Source organism: Giraffa tippelskirchi, chromosome 3 (genome assembly GCF_054371585.1).
Source record: "Giraffa tippelskirchi isolate mGirTip1 chromosome 3, T2T-mGirTip1v1.2.pri, whole genome shotgun sequence".
NCBI classification, from domain to species: Eukaryota; Metazoa; Chordata; class Mammalia; order Artiodactyla; family Giraffidae; genus Giraffa; species Giraffa tippelskirchi.
The window spans coordinates 192,283,087-192,288,536 of NC_137277.1; positions in this window are offsets into that span (position 1 = coordinate 192,283,087).

Genomic DNA, 5,450 nt, shown 5'->3' on the forward strand with positions numbered 1-5,450 from the left:
CCTGGCTGACTGCTCACTGCGCTCGCCCTAACCCCACGATTCTCAGGCATGATGATTTTGCCCATATGGGACATCTGACGACGTCTGAAGACATTTTTGGTTGTACAGCTGGGGTGTGTGTGTATGTTGCTGGTGTCTAGTGGTAAAGGCCAGGGATGCTAAACATCCTCTAGGACACCTCATGTAATTGAAAAGGAGCTGAAGTTGAATGGTTCTATGAAGACAGATAAGACCTTCTAGAACTAACGCCCCAAAAAGATGTCCTTTTCATCATAGGGGACTGGAATGCAAAAGTAGGAAGTCAAGAAACACCTGGAGTAACAGGCAAATTTGGCCTTGGAGCACAGAATGAAGCAGGGCAAAGACACCAGTCATAGCAAACACTCTCTTCTAACAACACAAGAGAAGACTCTACACATGGACATCACCAGATGGTCAACACCAAAATCAGATTGATTATATTCTTTGCAGACAAAGATGGAGAAGCTCTATACAGTCAGCAAACACAAGACCGGGAGCAGACTGTGGCTCAGATCATGAACTCCTTGTTGCCAAATTCAGACTTAAGTTGAAGAAAGTAGGGAAAACCACTAGACCATTCAGATATGACCTAAATCAAATCCCTTACAATTCTACAGTGGAAGTGAGAAATAGATTCAAGGGATTAGATCTGATAGAGAGAGTGCCTGAAGAACTATGGACAGAAGTTTGTGACATTGTACAGGAGGTGGTGATCAAGACCATCCCCAAGAAAAAGAAATGCAAAAAGGCAAAATGGTTGTCTGAGGAAGTCTTACGAATAGCTGTGAAAAGAAGAGAAGTGAAAGATAAAGGAGAAAAGGAAAGATATACCCATCTGAATGCAGAGTTCCAAAGAACAGCAAGGAGAGATAAGAAAGCCTTCCTCAATGATCAATGCAAAGAAATAGAGGAAAACAATAGAATGGGAAACACTAGAGATCTCTTCAAGAAAATGAGAGATACCAAGGGAACATTTCATGCAAAGATGGGCACAATAAAGGACAGAAATTATATGGACCTAACAGAAGCAGAAGATGTTAAGAAGAGATGGCAAGAATACACAGAAGAACTGTACAAAAAAGATCTTCACGACCCAGATAATCACGATGGTGTGATCACTCACCTAGAGCCAGACATCCTGGAATGTGAAGTCAAGGGGGCCTTAGGAAGCATCACTACGAACAAAGCTAGTGGAGGTGATGGAATTCCAGCTGAGCTATTTCAAATACTAAAACATGATGCTATGAAAGTGCTGCACTCAATATGCCAGCAAATTTGGAAAACTCAGCAGTGGCCGCAGGACTGAAAAAGATCAGTTTTCATTCCAGTCCCAAAGAAAGGCAATGCCAAAGAATGCTCAAACTACCACACAATTACACTCATCTCACACACTAGCAAAGTAATGCTCAAAATTCTCCAAGCCAGGCTTCAACAGTATGTGAACCATGAACTTCCAGATGTTCAAGCTGGATTTAGAAAAGGCAGAGGAATCAGAGATCAAATTTGCCAACATCTGTTGGATCATCAAAAAAGCAAGAGAGTTCCAGAAAAACATCTACTACTGCTTTATTGACTATGCCAAAGCCTTTGACTGTGTGGATCACAACAAACTGGAAAATTCTGAAAGAGATGGGAATACCAGACCACCTGACCTGCCTCTTGAGAAATCTGTATGCAGGTCTAGAAGCAACAGTTAGAACTGGACACGGAACAACAGACTGGTTCCAAATTGGGAAAGGAGTACGTCAAGGTTGTATATTGTCACCCTGCTTATTTAACTTCTATGCAGAGTACATCACAAGAAACGCTGAGCTGGAGGAAGCACAAGCTTGAATCAAGATTGCCAGGAGAAATATCAATAACCTCAGATATGCAGAGGATACCACCCTTATAGCAGAAAGTGAAGAAGAACTAAAGAGCCTCTTGATGAAAGTGAAAGAGGAGAGTGAAAAAGTTGGCTTAAAACCCAACATTCAGAAAACTAAGATCATGGCTTCCAGTCCCATCACTTCATGGCAAATAGATGGGGAAACAATGGAAACAGCGACAGACTTTATTATTTTGGGCTCCAAAATCACTGCAGATGGTGACTGCAGCCATGAAATTAAAAGATGCTTGCTCCTTGGAAGAAAAGTTATGACCAACCTAGACAGCACATTAAAAAACAGAGACATTACTTTGCCAGCAAAGGTCTGTCTAGTCAAGGTTATGGTTTTTCCAGTAGTCATGTATGGATGTGAGAGTTGGACTATAAAGAAAGCTGAGCACCGAAGAATTGATGCTTTTGAACTGTGGTGTTGGAGAAGACTCTTGAGAGTCCCTTGGACTGCAAGGAGATCCAACCAGTCCATCCTAAAGGAAATTAGTCCTGAATATTCATTGGAAGGACTGATGCTGACGTTGAAACTCCAATACTGTGGCCACCTGATGTGAAGAACTGACTCATTTGAAAAGACCCTGATGCTGGGAACGATTGAAGGCGAGAGGAGAAGGGGATGACAGAGGATGAGATGGTTGGATGGCATCACCAACTCAATGAGGATGAGTTTGAGTAAGCTCCAGGCGTTGGTGATGGACAGGGAGGCCTGGTGCGCTGCAGGCCACGGGGTTGCAAAGAGTCGGACACGACTGAGCGGCTGCACTGAACTGGCTCACCCGCCACCCTGCTGTTCCCAGGTGTTCCCTGTCAGTTCCCGCCTCAGGGCCTTAGCATCTGCCTTGCACTTGGCCCTACTTGGAATTCATTCTCCCCAGATCATCATATAGCTGCTTGCCTTCTCATCCTTCCAGAACCGGCTCAGGCATTGACTCTCTAGAGTGGTTGACATCCCTACAACCTCCAGCACTCTCCACCGTAAACCTCTTGAATATTTCCCTACCAGCATTTATCCCCAAATCATGAAGATCTTGTTTATTTATTCAAGTCCTTATTTATAGGTTGTTTATCCTCTACTTGGCTGTGAGCTCCATGAAGGCTGGGAACTTTGGCTCCCAGTGGGACCCAGGCTCTGAGCACTGGGTGATAAGATTCAGAACTCAATTAGAACAACAGAGGCTGTTTTGAGAACTTTGCTTAGCTCAGTCCCCTGAGGTAGGCAACGCTGCAGTGCCCAGTTCACAGAAGAGGAAACCGAGGCTCAGGGATGTCACTTGGCCAAAGGGACACATTAGCCAGTGTCTGAGCTGGGATGGGAACCCAGCAGGCTGGCTTCCAAGTCCAGCCCCAAGCGGCGCTGCGCTGCAGCCTCTCTGCAGACGCGAGGGGAGCAGCTGTGTGACCTGGTCACCAGGCGCATATCCATCTCTCCCTGAGAGGGCCTCCCCCCGCTGTCCGCTTGCTCCACACGTTTGAGAAGCTGCTGTCAGTGGAGTGGAGGTTTTGACAAGGAGGTGGTCAGGGCACTTTTATCTCCAAGTCAGCAGGGAGAAACGGCTCCTCTGGGCAGCTCCCGACAGTGGGGAGACTTGGGGACCCAGACCGGAGGGCTCCAACCACGGGGCTCCCCCACCGCAGTCACTGCACTGGGGCCACGTACACTGCCCTGAGTCCCCGTCGACTCTGCCAGGCGCTCCTGGGCCTGGAGAGGAGGGGTCCCCCGTCTCCCTGGCAGGGCAGGGGTTGCTGAGCACAGGCTGAGTGGGGGGGCTATGCACAAACCCCCCTCGGGGGCCTCCCTCCCCACTTGGCAACCTCCAAGGAAGAGCTGTAACCAAGAGGGGCCACCGTGGCAGGGGAGGAGGAAGCCCTCTCCAGCAGGCTGCGGGTGCCCGGTCGGGCGGGCAGGGTGGGGAGAGGAACTTGGAAGGCTGCCCAGAGCTGCTTGCCGCCCAGATTCCTGGCAGGCAGGCCCTCCCGGTCCCGAGCCCACCGCCTGGCCCTTCTCCGTGCCTCTGGGCCCTCTCTGCCCGGCTCTGGTGCGTCTTGCTTTATCCAGCAGCTGCGCTGTGCTGCCCCGGTTTCCGCCACGCTGCTTTCCCTGGTCCTGTCCCCTCCGCCAACATCTGTGGTGCCAACTGAGTGACACTCTGGGGCTGGGGGCTGCCAATGGTGCTGCGCTCGGCTGTGCCCAAAACTTTGCAGCCCCCTGGGCTGCAGCCCGCCAGGCTCCTCTGTCCATGGGATTTTCCAGGCAAGAATCCTGGACTGGGTTGCCATGCCCTCCTCCAGGGGATCTTCCCGACCCAGGGATCGGACCCAAGTCTCTTGTGTCTTCTGCATGGCAGGGGGGCTCTTTACCAGTTCGCCCTTGGGAAGCTCATTCCTTCGTTCATGCATTCTTTTATTGTGGACTGGTTACATTGTGGATGCTGATCCCATAGGGCTGAGTTAATATTGTGCTTCATCACTGACAAGCTGTGTGATCTTGGGAAAGTCTCACCATCTCTCTGAGCCCCCAGTTTTGCAACAATAGAAAGAGGGATGATAAAAGGGGTTTGGAGGTTTCACTGGGGTGAAGCATAGAGCATTGAATGTAATGTCAGGCTTGTGGTAAGTGTTACAGCCTTGGGAGCTATTCTTTTTTTAATTCTTTGCAAAAACTTTGCTGGAGCTTCTAGGGGCACATAGACCCTAACCCAACCCCCAACCCAAGAAGACACGACCCCAGAGGCCTCCTGAAGGAAAGCAGGCAGCGGGCTCCGGGCTCTAGTCCTGACTCTGCCCTGGGCTGCTGTGTGACCTGGCTGTGCCCTCACCCGTCTCTGGGCCCCAGGTTCCCTGTCTGAACCCAGTTGACTTGGACGACCTTAAGGAAGAGACCTTTCTCCATCTCAGTTATCAGTGAAATGGAACAGTAACAGTACCTACCTACAGGACGCCGAGAGGGACAGTGAATTAATCTGTATAAAGTGCTTAGAGTGAGTCTGATGGCTGGTGCTTCACAGATGTTAGCCATTATTATTAGCTGACCTTGTCTTTGAGGATCTTTAAAAAATTTGAGATATAATTTACATACTATAAAGGTCACCATTTTAAAATATATGATTTAGTTGTTTTTAGCATATTCACAAGATTGTGCAGCCATCAACACTGTCTAATTCCAGGACACATTCATCGCCCAAAATGAGACTTTGCACCTGCCAGTCTCGCTCATTCTCCACCTTCTTTATTATTGTTTAATTTTTTAATTGAAGTATAGTTGATATACATTATATAATATGGGTATACAATATAATGGTTCACAGTTTTTAAACTCCATTTATAGTTACTATAAAATATTGCTTACATTCCCTGTGTTATACAATATATCCTTAGAGTTTATTTTATACATGATAGTTTGTACCTTTTACTCCCCTTTCCCTAAATTGCGCCCCCCACTGGTAACCACTAGTTGGTTCTCTGCATCTGTGAGTCTTTCTTTTTTGTTCCATTCACTAGTCTCTGGTTTTTTTTAGGCTGAGCCACGCAGCATATGGAATCCTAGTTCCCC